This window comes from Coenobita brevimanus, chromosome 97 (assembly GCF_032717465.1).
Source record: "Coenobita brevimanus isolate Jiangsu-jjx chromosome 97, ASM3271746v2, whole genome shotgun sequence".
NCBI classification, from domain to species: Eukaryota; Metazoa; Arthropoda; class Malacostraca; order Decapoda; family Coenobitidae; genus Coenobita; species Coenobita brevimanus.
Window position 1 is genome coordinate 2173671 of NC_137050.1, and position 15505 is coordinate 2189175.

The following is a 15505-nucleotide window of genomic DNA, read 5'->3' on the forward strand; positions in this document are numbered from 1 at the left end:
TCACTGTTCTCAATCACAGTGTTAATTTGTCGCAACACGCGTATACGTCAAACTCCTCTGTTGTCTGTCTTTTACATGGTCCACCTCTCTCTCTTTCTCCCTCTCTCTCTCTCTCTCTTTATATTTTTTTGGCCGCAGAGATTTTTCCTCTGAATAAAATCGTCTGACGTTAGCCTGAAAATATATGAAAATGCATAAACAGAACGAAACAAAGATTTAACTCAGACGCTTTTTCGGTCTCTGCTCTGCTTGAATTTCCCTAAACAAAAAGAAAATCATTACTATTAAACTGAATAAGCAAAAAAAAATCTGTGTGTATCATGAAGTGCAAATGGGTTTAGAAAATGGCGGATAATCTCAGGTGAGGTGTAACTCTGGTAAACATCACACATCACAGTGACCAGGGGATCCATACACTTTTTACTTTAACTTGGCCTAAAATTGACGTCTCTCCACCTTAAATGCCGAGTTGTAGCAACAGATTAACGTTACAATATGCTGCTAGTCAAGATTAATTGCCGTGGAAAGGATGCAGAGCCGTAGTATTGTCTTTTTCCGCCACTGAGGTATGTGTAATAAGCAACAATAGGACGAGAAACTGGGCCAAGTTAGGGTGAAAAGAGTATAGTCAGGTGCTAGGTCTAGGTCAGGTGCACCCAAACTCGGCAGGATTTGTGTTAGAGATCAGACGATGAGGATTCCTGTCGTGAAATACTTTAAGGTTACCCCGTGAAGTATCGATGTAAATATCCCTAAATTACCATGATGATGATGATGATGTTGATTGAGTTGCGTGATCTGAAAGTGGATGAAAGTGAAGCTAAATGGCAAAAACACAAGCTGAGACTGTATGTCGTTCATGATAAGTGGAAAAACTTTCGTCATTTGCGTGTGTGTGTGTGTGTGTGTGTGTGTGTGTGTGTGTGTGTGTGTGTGTGTGTGTGTGCGTGCGTGCCGAACTCACATTATTGTCTTTCTGGCTTTAATTCAGAGAGATAGCTTAAAGTTGCAGACAGCTTTATCGCGTTGCAGAATAATCTAACCAGTTTGTTGATTAGGACACACTTAAGCCTTATGGCTGGAGTGGGAGTGGAGGGAGGGGAGGGGGAGATAATGGGGAGAGAGAGAGAGGGAGAGGAGAGATGGGGGGTGGAGGAGGGACTGGGGAGAGGAGGTGAGAAGGCAAAGTAAAAGACGTGAGACTGAGGAAGGGGAGGGAGGGAGGGAGTGTAGAAGGAAGAGGAAAATGAAGGAGAGGAGTGAACGAGAGGAGTAAAAAGGAGTACAAAGGAAAGCAAACAGCAACAGACCTATCTCTCCCTACGAGGCTGTTTCTTAAAGGGAAGATTATAACTTACGAGACTATTCTATGAGTCAAAGATAGGATAGGAAACCAAGATAAGAAAGAATGAGAAAGTGAAGGGGAGGGGAAAGGAGGAAGAGGAGACAAACAAAGGAAGCTGGAGTGAGAACAGAGGGAAGAGAAGTGAAGGAGGAAGGGGAAATGTAGCAGAGGAGGTGGGGTGGAAGAGGAGGGGAGGCTATCAGAGAAGAGTGAGGGGAGAAGGGAAAGCTAAAGGGGCGTCCTGTTACTTATTGGACTTGTTAGAGTGGCTCCTGAGAGGGTGTTTGCACCAGGTGAGAGAGAGAGAGAGAGAGAGAGAGAGAGAGAGAGAGAGAGAATCAACGGAGATAAAAAATGAGTGCACATGACAGTGATGGGGTTCCTACAGGTGTGCATGTGATGTATATGTATGCATGTGCGTCTGCCCGATACCTGCCGGAGAACCTGCTAGAGAACGAGGTCGGACACAGCTATGCCTCACGCGCAACGGTTCGAATCCCCTAGGCGACTGGAATTTTTTTTTTCTATCGTATATAATGCTGGAAGGAGCGTACGTTGGTTTCCTATCCCGTAGATGATCCGGATTGAGGTAGTCTAGCCCCGGGCCCCTACGAAAGACTCCCACCTGTCCTCTTCAGTCACTTCTCCCCTTCCCACTCTTTCTCTCTCTTTTTCTCTTTCCTCCTGTCTCTCCTTCTCTCCCTCCTTCACTTCCGTTTCCTCTCCTCCATCCCTCCCTCTCTTTCTCTTCCCTCGTTTCGCCCATATCTTTTCCTCCTTCCTCTTCGTCTAGTCCAGAAACTTTTCTTTTCCTCTCTCTCTCTCTCTCTCTCTCTCTCTCTCTCTCTCTCTCTCTCTCTCTCTCTCTCTCTCTCTCTCTCTCTCTCTTTCCATTTGCCTCACTTCTCTCGCTCTCTCCCCTCCCACTACTTCTCTGTAATCCACTAATAGAGCAAATACGTCGCCACGTGTGCGTCTGGTGGCCTGTGTGTGTGTGTGTGTATGTGTGTGTGTGTGTGTTGTGTGTGTGTGTGTGTGTGTGTGTGTGTGTGTGTGTGTGTGTGTGTGTGTGTGTCAGGGATATATGGAGGTGTATGTATGTATGTACTATATATGTTTCTTTTTGTGAGGGTTGTGAATGCGTATATGTATGTATGTATGTATGTGCACGAGTTTCATAGCTTCATAACTCAGATTTGAATGCGCCTTGTATCTGTGTGCGTGTTTCCCTGTGAACGTAAGGTAACCGTGTACACCCATATCTATGTGCACCTGGTGACGAGTTGTGTGTACTGATTTATTTACTTACATACTCCTTCACTTTTCGTCATCCAGAGTTCCATCTATTTTCCCTTTTCTAAGCAGTATTGTATTTTCTTTACTAATAATCTTTTTTCTCTACCTTTTTTTTTATGTGTAATATTTCTGCCATTCAGGCACCATTTCCGTATTTCCATCTATGTTTTCGCATACTCAGTATTTGTTGAACTTATGTATAGTTTTATTATTCCTTATTTCAGTAATGATGATTCTTGCATTCATTTGTTTTTTTCTTTTTATTTATGTATATATGTATGTGTGTATTTATGTTTGTATGTATGTATGTGTGTGTGTGCGAGTATATATCTATGTATGTATGTATGTTTTTATTTATATATTTATTCATTTTTGTTCCTAATTCCTTTTCCCTCCAGACATTCTCACATTCCATACCCTTTTACCAAGATTATTCATATTTTCTCCTTTCCATTCATTAATTATTTTTTATGCATTTTATTCTAATATTTCCACATAAAAACGTCCTATCTTTGCTGCTCCCTCTACGCATCCTCACACTCCGTCTCCCTCCAGCATCAAAGCGTAGTGCCGAGAGAGAGAGAGAGAGAGAGAGAGAGAGAGAGAGAGCCACTGTTGCGTAAATATTGGCTCACGTGTCCCATAAGTACGAGGACAAGATGGAGGGTGTATGAGGGAGGGTGGCATGGGAGGAGGGATGGGGTCGTTGATGAGTAGGGGCAGGAGCAGGGATGTAGTGATAGTGTATGGGGGGGGTTGTGTGGTAGTAGGAGGGGGAGGGAAGGAGGAGAGATGAGGAGAGGGAGGTGGAAGGGGAAGGGAAAGAATGGGAGGAGAAAAGCAGCGAGAGAGAGAGAGAGACAGACAGGGACAGGGACAGGTGATAGATAGAGAGACAAGAGACAGACCAAAAACCAAATCGCTATAGACGATGTGCTACGAACTTAGCCACTTATAATACAACCAAAACACCAGTAAATATGCTTTTGTATTCATAAAAACTCTTAAAGTAAATTGCTTATACTCCTCTGTTTATAAAGATTCTTAAATGAAGGCAAATCAAAGAGGGACTGCATAATCAAGAATAGTGAAAGGTTATGTCAATAGCAAGTGGTTATTTATGAGGTGTTGATGAAGTGTGAGAGAGGGATCTGATTCTCTCTCTCTCTCTCTCTCTCTCTCTCTCTCACACACACACACACACACACACACACACACACACACACACACACACACACACACACACACACACACACACACACACACACACACACACACACACACACACACACACACACACACACACACACACACACACACACACACACACACCCTGACCACCGAGAACTTTTGACTGCAACTGTATATAAAGCACCCAGTATGAAAAATATAGTAGAATAAATAGATAGATAGACAGATAGATAGATAGATAATAAAAAGTAATAAAGAGACTAAGTAAAGCAGATCCGTTCCCTAAGGATTCACTTATCCCCCTGACCACGAGCTAATTCCGTGACTTGTTATTATCCTACCCCCTCCCCCTCCCCTCCCTCACCCCCCTCACCCTCTCTCCCATCCCTCCCCACCCCTCATCCCTCCCCCTCCCCCTGCCCCTCCATGGACGAGGAGTTAAGACGATAAGCGGGCGATTGGCTGATAACGAGGGAGGGGAGGGGAGGGGAGGGGATGTTAGGGGAGGGGAGGGAGAGAAAGAGGGAAGAGAGGGAGGAGAGTGGTCAGGAAAGGGAGGGAAAGGAGCGAGAAGGGAAGAGTGATGGAGGGAAACTGTGGGAGGGAGGGAAAATGAGGAAGGAAAGAAGAGGAAGATGTAGAGGAGGGAAGGGAGAAGGGAGGGGTTAGAGAGGAGGGGGGGGGCTGAGAAGCGGAGGAAGAGAGAGAGAGAGAGGGAGGGAGGGAGGGAGGTAAGAGGGTAGGGATAAACAAGGGGATTACTGAGGCAGCAACAATTGGCCGTGTTCGGATGCGTGTGCGTGGCTTGGAGTGGATAGACACAGACTTTTGCTTAGCACGTTCGTATGGTAAGCAAATTAGAAATAGGGAGAAGGTAAAACAGAGAAAAGGGAGAAGCGAAGACGTCTGAGTAAAGTGATAAAGAAGGAAGTAAAGGAAGGAGAGGGGAGAAGGTATAAATGTAAATGGAGGAAGGGAGAAGGAAAAGTGGATAGAAGAAAAGGATAAAGAGGAGAGGCAAGAGACAAGGGGGTAGGAACTGAAATCGACAGGAAAAGTGCAAATGGAGGAGAGGGGGGGGGGGAAGGAAGGAAAGTAGGAAGGAAGGCAAGACAGACAGACAGCAGAGGAACTTGAACACACACACACACACACACACACACACACACACACACACACACACACACACACACACACACACACACACACACACACACACACGGGGGGGGGGAGTGACAAGAGGGTAGCTAAGTAGTTTATCATGCGGGGTAAACCAACAGACCACGTGTGACCGCAAGGGGGGATAGGGAGGGGGAGATGGGAGGAATGGAGGGGGGGAAGGATAGAGGGGGTGGAGGAGAGAGAGGAGGGGGAAGGATGAGGGGAGCATACTGTAGAGAGAGAAGGGTGGAGAGAGAAATGTGAAGTGGGGGAGTGTAACAGGTGGGAGAGGAGGAATGGACGGAGGGAGGGGAGGAGAAAGGATGGAGTGGGTTCTAGAGGAGAAGAAGAGGGAGAGGGGGGTGAGAGGGAAGGGTGGAGCTGAGTGGACAGGAATAATGGAGATAAGAATGGAAGGAGGAGGAAGACGATGGGGGGAGGAGGAGGAGGAGGAAGAGAGAGGTGGCGTTCTTAAAGAGGAGACGGTAAGGGAGGGGGGAAGCAGAGAAGGAGAGGGAAGAGAGAAGAGGAGGGATGGAGAAGAAATAAATGTGAGGGAGAGGAATGGGAGGGGGAAGACAGAAGAGAAAGAGAAATGAGAGGAAAGGGAGAGGGAGAGGAGAGGGCCTTTTTCTTCCACTTCCCCACCCTCATCCTCCCCTCACCCTTCCCCACCCTTATCATGCCCCTCATCCTCCTTCATTCCACACCCTCACTCCACTTCTTCCTTCACTCCACTTCTTCCTTCACCCCACTTCTTCCTTCACTCCACTTCCACCTTCACTCCACACCTTCACTCCACTTCTTCCTTCACTCCACTTCCACCTTCACTCCACTTCCACCTTCACTCCACTTCTTCCTTCACTCCACTTCCATCTTTACTCCACTTCCACCTTCACTCCCCTACCCTTCATAAAATCGTCCGGGCGAGGCAAGACGTGACAGGGCAGACGGTTTATAGCCCCCTCACGTCCTGTATATATTTTACATTCTTATTGCTACCTCCAGACGATTTTCCTCAGGGCCTTTCGCACTGGATGGGTTAATGAAGGCCAAATCTAACCCCTCCAGTTCGAAAAATAATCTTAAGCTGAATAAAACCGTCTGAAGTCAGCAGGAATATACTTTTTAAAAGGACGTCCTGTGGGTGAAGCTATGGGTTTGATCACTTCACCCCGATGACACATTTTGTTATTATCACAGGACGATTTTCTTCATCTGGAGGTGACTTTTGGAACTAGAGGGTGATAGTAGTAGTAGTATATAATAGTAGTAGTAGTAGTTGTAATAGTAGTAGAAGATTGGTAGTACTAGCAGTAGTAGTCGTAGCAGTATTAGTAGTAGTCGTAGAATGGTGGTACAGTACTAGCAGTAGTAGTCGTAGTAGTTGTAGTAGTAGTAACAGTAGTAGTAGTAGTAGTAATAGTAGTAGTAGTAGTGGCTGCAACCCAAATCTCAACCAAACGTGAACTCAGTGGACTGCAGGACGAAGTTGCCCCTATTCCCCATCCTCATTTCGGGGGATAGGGAGTGGACAGGTAAACTTAATTAGTACATCAGGTGATTCAGGGGATTAATAAAATCGTCTGTCAGCAGCAGGAGTGATGAAAGGTGACAGGCAGGGCGGATAATGTGACAGGGGGGCGTGGTTGAGTGACAGAAGAGTGACGGCAGAGTGACAGGAGGGGGGGATGAGAGGGGGGTGAAAGTGCCGAAGGAAAGACAGAAGGTGAGATGAAAGAGATGGGTGTTTGAGAGAGAGAGAGAGAGAGAGAGAGAGAAACACATACGCATAGTCAGGGTTGTAAATATAGGTAAGAAAGATGTATGTATGTGTGTGTGTGTGTGTGTGTGTGTGAGAGAGAGAGAGAGAGAGAGTTTAGACAGGGAATTCAGAAGACATTTAACCTCTTCATTACGAGAGTTCTCACCAAAAAAAAATCTTAGAAATAAAAGCTGTAACTCAAAATTTCTGCTTAATTTTATATGGATCTGTATTATTATTGTTGTATTTGGTAATGATTTTGTTTCAGTTTGTTCATTACTATTTTTTTAAATTAAATTTTCTTTTCATTTACATTTCTACCCTTTTAAAATATAATTATCTACTATTTTTTTTTCTGTGGCATTATATTAGTTTTAATTGTGTGTTTTTATTGAAGATTTTGAATTTCCTTATTGTCATTGCTTTTTTTTTTTTTTTTTAAGCATCTCGATTTTCACTCTTTAGTATTAAACTTTCTTTAAAATAAAAAATCTTATTATTCTCTCTACAGCATTATATACCCCCCCCCCCTTTTTTTTTTAGCTGAAAATTCTTGTTGTCGTTCTTTATTATCATTCATGTTTTTTATGCAATTTTCGACGCAGCAAAAACCAGCATGAATTATGGCTGCAACAGGACATGCTTTCTGCCGGCAAGTTTATGTCGGTTCTATACGTGTTCATTACGCGTATTGATCCATTGATTCAAGGCGAGGGCAGAACTTGGAGGCGCGTTTTTTGTGAAGTTAGTAATTTAGAATATAATGTGACGTGACTTAGAGGATTGTTAGGTTAGGGTAGGTTAGGTGTGTATTTAGACTGGGTAGGTTGAGAGTTTAGGTTAGGCTGGGTTGGGTTTACTTGAGATGGATTAATTTAGATGAGGGTAGGTTAGAGTGACTTAGTGTTAGATTAGGTGTAGTTAGTCTGATCTGTTTGTGGTGGAGTTAGTTACCCTAAGCACTAGATTGGTATATATCATTAGGTTAGGTTTAGTTAGGTTGTGTTTGCTTCTGTGGAGGGTAAGTCGCTGGATTATGTTTCGGTTAAGTTAGATTAGGGTAGGCTGAGTTGGGTTAGGTAAGGTGGTATTTGGGTAATATATTAAGTTGGTTTAAGTCTGGATCTGATTAGACTAAGTTAGATCTGGTTAGACAAGTTTAGGTTGGGTGATAACTGGACAGGGGTCTTCAGTTAGGTCTGGGTTAGGATAGGATAGGTTAGATCAGGTGGTATACGAGTAGGGATAGAAGAGGTTAGTTTAGGATTAGTTTGAGTTAATTAGGTTAGGTGAGGTTGGATTAATTTAAGTTAGGTGGTAGGGAAGTTGTGGATGGCTGATACCCGCACCTACTGAGCTTCCCTTATCGATGGTATCTGTTTTATCCATATTCATGATGCTGGTGTGTTATCAGGTTACCTAGTGCTGAATATTATACTGGTGAGAGAGAGAGAGAGAGAGAGAGAGAGAGAGAGAGAGAGAGAGAGAGAGAGAGAGAGAGAGAGAGAGAGCCAGCCCCATAAACACTGCAATTGCCCCACACCACACTCATGCCAATTTTTCGACGCACATCCTCTCACCATCACGATATATGTCATTCCACCCACATCCACATCAACATCCACATCCACACTATGCATACCAGTCATATTCCATTCGCTACTTATTTCCACACAGCAACATATATCTTCCACATTCCTCATCCACCTAATTTAGTTACTCCGTCCACACCCATTATTGCACATGATGCCATTACACACACACACACACACACACACACACACACACACACACACACACACACACACACACACACACACACACACACACACACACACCTTTGTTGACCAAGCAAATAAGGCAACACCTTAGAGAAATTAAGGAATATTTACTTTTATGTCACACACACACACACACACACACACACACACACACACACACACACACACACACACACACACACACACACACACACACACACACACACACACACACACACACACACACACACACACACACACCTCTGTGTTAGCCAAGCAAATAACTGTGCACGGTACATATCAATTACGGGACATAACCTCACTCTCACACCCCACCCGCACCCACACCAACACCCACACCCACACCCTCACCCACACCCACACCTCTCTGTCAGTCAAGCAAAAATAACTCCACATACTGTATGGACACTACCTATACCACAGTCTTACACCCCTCCCATACACCCACTCCCACTTCCACACCAACACCCACACCCACACCCACACCCCCCCTGGTAACCAAGCAAATAACTCCACACAGAATTGGTGGGTCATTTTTCTGGTGGGGGATTAGATGGGTGGTGGAGTGAATGGAGATTGATGAGGCTCCCTGTGTGACACGCTTCCACCATCAATTTCGATCGATTACGAGAGAGAGAGAGAGAGAGAGAGAGAGAGAGAGAGAGAGAATGTATACGATAAAAGAGAGAAGGAAAAGAAACACATACGCATAGACAAAGCTGTAGAGAGACACGAGAGAGAGAGAGAGAGAGAGTATAATATAAACAGCAACATGTCACTGGCCTAATCATAAACATCACACTGCTCTGAATACTGACACGCGTTTATGTAACTCACTGATATTTTATTTATTTGTGTTTGTGCGTGTCGAACTATCTATCTATTCATCAGTCTATCTATCTAATCTGTCTATCTATCTATCTGTCTTTTTCTGTCTACCTAGCTGTCTTCCCCAACTATCTGTCTAGCCTGCCAACCTACCTTCGTACCTATCCACATTTGTCTATCTGCCCATCTATCTACCTGTTAATCAATCTGTCTTTCTGTCTACTCTCTCTCTCTCTCTCTCTCTCTCTTTCTCCTTGGTCTTCCTCTTCTTTTCCTTTCAACCTTTCCTCATTCATTCTCCGCCAGATGATTTTGTCCACACACCCGAGTGCTGAAAGAGTAGGTCACATACACACATACATACATTAACATACATACATACATTAACTTACATACATACATTAACATACATACATACATTAACTTACATACATACATTAACATACATACATACACGCGACAAAACGCACGCACTGAAACAAACACACACAATCAAGCCATGTGTATAGTTAGTCATCATGATTTAATTAAATATGATTGACAACACTCTTATCCCCTCTGTACACACACACACACACACACACACACACACACACACACACACACACACACACACACACACACACGCACACACACACAAGAGGTCCCAAGTGTTTGACCTCCCGAAATGAAGAAGCGACATAAAAGGCAAATTGTTCCTGCATACGAGAGGTGAAGATGGGCCGTGTGTGTGTGTGTGTGTGTGTGTGTGTGTGTGTGTGTGTGAGAGAGAGAGAGAGAGAGAGAGAGAGTGTAGGGAGTGGAGAGTAGAAAAGGGAGATAATATGAGAGGGGGAGAAGAAGGGAGTACCAGATGAGGAATGTTTTGTGGGGGGGAAAGCAGGGAGGTGGAGAGACAGAAAAGGGGGGAGAGAGAAGGGGGTAGGGAGAAGGGAGGTGGGGAGAGAGAGAAGGGGAGAGGGATGCGTCACTAAGAACGGCTATCTGATGCCCAGGAATGTGTTTAGAGTGTGTGTGTGTGTGTGTGTGTGTGTGTGTGTGTGTGTGTGTGTGTGTGCGCGTGTGCGTGCGTGCGTGCGTGCACAATCTCTCCATCTTTAGGTATTAATATATTTTACATTTTTTGAGTTACGAATTACTGTAGCATAATTATAACCCGCTGAATGATTATTGTTATCGATTAAATTAACAACTTCTCTTTAGGTGATGCCATGGTTTAGAGACAATGCAAATAAGCTACAGACTCCTAATTAAACCCTTCCCTTATAGTAGTTTATAGACACGCTGGGAATACGTGGGTACTGGAGAGAGAGGGTAGAGAAGCTAGTGAATATTGCTCAGTATAGTAGAGTACAACTGGAGAAGGAAGATTTGTAATAGTCTTCAACCCATATTCCGTTCCTTTTAGCCTCTTCTTTACCTGTATATTGTAGCGCCCGGCATACACACGCCTGGCAAGAACGGAAACCTGTGCTGTACGCGTTCAAGCTGTGTTTTACTATACCCCTTTTTACTCTAACCTGGCCTAAAATTGCCATCTCTCCATCACGAATACTGAGTGGTAACAATAGATTAACACTGGAATATAGTGCTAGTCAAGAAGAAGTGCTGTGGGAAGGATGCAGAGCCGTACTATTGTCCTTTTCTGCCACTGAGCTGCGTAAAAGAAGCTACAAATGGAGGAAAATTTGGGCCAAGTTGAAGTAAAAAGAGTATAGTTCTGAAGGGCAACAGACTCCTAGATCCAAGGAGCACCACATTTGGGCTCGAACCCGCGACCTCTTTAGCGATTTATTTTTGGATATGGGTGGGTAATAACTTTCTGTACGTTATTTATGCAGAGTATGGCGATATTGGAAGGATTTATGTAACACAGAAGAGAACAGTAAGGTGTAATAAACAGAATAAATCGCCTAGGAAAAGGTGTTCGGGAGCTTCCTCAGTCAACCAGAATACGGGCCTTGGAGTGTACGGTGAAGAGTTGGTTTCGTTGTACTGAGAGAGAGAGAGAGAGAGAGAGAGAGAGAGAGAGAGAGAGAGAGAGAGAGAGAGAGAGAGATAATAATAATAATCAAGGAAACTCCGACAAATGAAAGGACATACTACCGCACTCTGAAATGTCCGCCGCTGTTTAGAGTCGAACCCGGGTCAGGAGGACAGGTAGACTCACGTGATACCGACTCGTCATAGGTGAAATAGTCAAAGTTATAGTTAGCATTCCTACAGAGATGCGTCCCAGCGGCATCTTTTTTTTTTACGACACGCCGGGAATACGTGGGTAGATGCGTGTCTTTTGATCTTGAGTAGATGACTGGTCAGGGAGGGGGGGGGAAGTATAGTGTCATGTGTTACCTCTCACCCCAAGCCCCCACCCCCCTCACCCCGACCCCTCACCCCAGCCCCTAGCCTCTACCTTCCCCCCACCCCCAGCCATCACCCCTCCCTTCTCCTTCCCTCCCCTCCCCTCCCCCCCTTAACCCTCCTTGTCCCCTCGTGTACCTTCACTCTACTCACACGCTCCGTAAAATGGCGGAAAGCACACATACACACACACACACACACACACACACACACACACACACACACACACACACACACACACACACACACACACACACAGAGGAAGAGGGAAGGACGGGACTGCCAATAACATGAGAGAGAGAGAGAGAGAGAGAGAGAGAGAGACTGTCAATAAGCATCAAGGGAGGGTGGTGTGAGTGACGTGAGGTGAAATGAAAGGTAAAGTGAATGAGATAGTCCTGTTATTCATGGCCTGTTATTCACGTCTCTACCTTGCACCCACCTGACCTCATTTTGTGCTAACTGCTGACGTCATCATTTACCTTTACTCTTTCTGACGTCATCATCTACCTTTACCTCTTTCTGACGTCATCATTTACCTTTACCTCTTTCTGACGTCATCATTACCGTCACTTACTGACTTCATCATTTACCCCACTTTGACGTCATCATTTTCCTTCACCTCTTTCTGATGTCATCATTTACTTTTACCTCTTACTGACGTCATCACTTACCTTTACCTCTTACTGACGTCATCATTTTCCTTTACCTCTTTCTGACCTCATTTACCTTTACCTCTTACTGACGTCATCATTTTCCTTTACCTCTTTCTTACCTCATTTACCTTTATCTCTTATTGACGTCATCACTTACCTTTACCTATTAATGACGTCATTTTTAATTATTTATTTGTGGTAGGGAGGATACCCACCATTCACTCACTCGATGTAGTGCAACCTTCATTTGACTCAGCACTGAGTAATAAGTCAAATGGTTTCCTGTAACCGAGGAAACCATTTATTACGCTGAGTGATGACCATGTAATCTAATGACACCTGGTGATGATGATGATAAAGAAACTGGTGATGATGATGATAATGATGATGAAGAAACTGGTGATGATGATGATGATGATAAAGAAACTCGTAATGATGATGATGATGGTGATTAGAAACTCGTAATGATGATGATGATGATGATGATGAAGAAATTGATAATGATGGAGATGATGATAATAATGATGATGATGATGATGATGATTTTTTCTGAATATCTTGTGAGAAAATCTGAGTAAAATTGACAGCAAAATCTCCACCTGTTTTTTCAGCCCTCTATTACACATGCAAGTTGACATTTTAACTGGGGGGCGCCATATTGATTTGGGGGTGAAAGACAGGAGGGGTGGGGGGAAGGGAGAAGGATGGGGAGGGTGGAAATAGAAGAGAGGGAGATAGGGAGGATGAGGGAGTGAAGAAGGGGAGATAAACAGGATGAAAAGGACTGGGGAGAAGATGAAGTTGTAGGAGAAGAAAAGGGAGGAGGAGACGAAGAAGAAAATATAGGAGAAAAAAGAGAAGAAATAAAGATAATGCGATAAATAGGAGAAAGAAGTAAAAATTCTTAATAAACAGAACAGACAGGGATATGAAATGAACACGACGAGAGAGAGAGAGAGGAGAGAGAGAGAGAGAGAGAGAGAGAGATTGTGATTAATGGTATTCATAGTTTTCGTGATTTGTTTTGCTCTCTCGAATGCCAATCAGGTGAGATCTTTTATTCACCTCACCTTTGATCTGATTTGCTCTCTCTCTCTCTCTCTCTCTCTCTCTCTCTCTCTCTCTCTCTCTCTCTCTCTCAGTTACTAAAAGGTTCCTATATTCTTTAACGTGTCTTACTTAAAAATATCATAGCTAAGTTTACATCAGCTATACAGTGTGTGTGTGTGTGTGTGTGTGTGTGTGTGTGTTTCCGTGTCAGTTTAAATTTAAGTAACTTTTAAGCAAAGGTGCCGTATATTATACTTTAGCATTCTCTTATTTTATCTTTATTGATCTGCATAATCCATATTAACAAGATGGTTTAATGTATGGAATTAAATCACTAAGGAAATGATGTAACGATATCTCCATAACCACTTGAATTTTCCCATATGGTACGAGCTGCGGTGTCCGAGTGGTTAAGGAGATGGACTTGAAATCCATTGGGCTCTGCCCGCACAGGTTCGAATCCTGTCCGCAGCGTATAGAATTTTAGGTGTGGTAAAGGGGTCGGTGTTAGCAGATTGACCCATCAGATTACTAACGAAAAGATCGATGCCGAGGAGAACAACTTCAGTAGCAAGTAGGGACGTCCACCAGCCACTCATTCGATGAAGTGCTAACTTTTGGTGACTAGAACGAATGGCGATGGCAATGGTTTCCTTTACTCCGAGAAACCATTCACTTCGATTGATAGTAACCATGTACTGTAATGCAGCTGGTGGACACCCGGTGGTCTGGTGGACTATGCTGCTTCAGCCAGTGGTAGCCCATGAAGTGTTTTACTATCACAGTACCGCGGCTTTAAATGAATGAATTATACTCACTCTTCGAAAGCTGTTATTTTATAATGTTAAAAAAAAAAAAATCCAAATCTGGGCATAATATCCAGTAAAGATATTATGCCCAGTAAGGAAAACTTGGCACTTAAAGCCACTCAGAGACATATGTCTGGTCATCCTTGCCTTATAAGTCTGGGCTGAAACAGGGGGAGAGGAAGAGGAGGAGAGACTTGAATGGGGAAGGGGGGAGGAGGGAGGAGAGACCTGAATGGGGAAGGGGAGAGGAGGGAGGAGAGACCTGAATGGGGAAGGGGATATGAGGGACGAGAGACCTGAATGGGGAAGGGAGAGGAGGGAGGAGAGACCTGAATGGGGAAGGGGAGAGGAGGGAGGAGAGACCTGAATGGGGAAGGGGAGAGGAGGGAGGAGAGACCTGAATGGGGAAGGGGAGAGGAGGGAGGAGAGACCTGAATGGGGAAGGGGAGAGGAGGGAGGAGAGACTTGAATGGGGAAGGGGAGAGGAGGGAGGAGAGACCTGAATGGGGAAGGGGGGAGGAGGGAGGAGAGACCTGAATGGGGAAGGGGGGAGGAGGGAGGAAAGACCTGAATGGGGAAGGGGGGAGGAGCGAGGAGAGTGCCTTATCAGCACACCACTAATTGGGGTCAACAGGTAAACACATTATCTCTCTGACACCCCACCCTACCACCACCCCTACTTCCATCCTCTACTCCTACCCATCTCCCCGACCTCTACCTACCTCCCCTACCCGTAGCCACTACCCCTACCCTCGGCCACCCTCACCCTCTTCGCCTACTGTGTGTACTGTACAGTGGTGCCAATGACCAAAATATAAGAAACTGCTTTATGTGGTCATATCAGAGAACAGCTAGATAATGTCTCACTATTCTTAGGACATAATGTTATAAGAGATAAGGTGATAGACGAAATTTGGAGATACCATCACAAAAAATATGAACGTACAGAGTCTATAATTAGGAAGTAATAAAGGAATTAAACGAAGTGGCTTATAGACGGTAACTGTGATTGTGTCTGGATTTCTCTGGAGTTATTCGTCAGAGATACCTGATTTGGCCAAGAAAGTTAAGGTTAAATGGGCTAAATATTCTAGTCCTGCACTTCGGGTTTTCCTTAGTGGCCATACGTGCAATTACTCCTACCTGGATTACCGTATGCTTGTAATACTGCACAGATTTTGTAATGATGCAGTGGCCTTGTATCCCATGAAGGTAGATAAAAAAAAAAACCACCACAGGCTCAAAGGCTAAAGTTATGGAGA

The 15505-nt window shown here is 44.4% G+C and overlaps 1 non-coding gene across 1 annotated transcript; it reads left to right on the forward strand.

The window, feature by feature from the left end:
- Window positions 1-13826: 13826 nt before the first annotated feature.
- Window positions 13827-13908, forward strand: TRNAS-UGA (transfer RNA serine (anticodon UGA)). The gene has a single exon. It is a non-coding gene; the product is annotated as a tRNA-Ser (tRNA).
- The last annotated feature ends 1597 nt before the right edge of the window (window positions 13909-15505 follow it).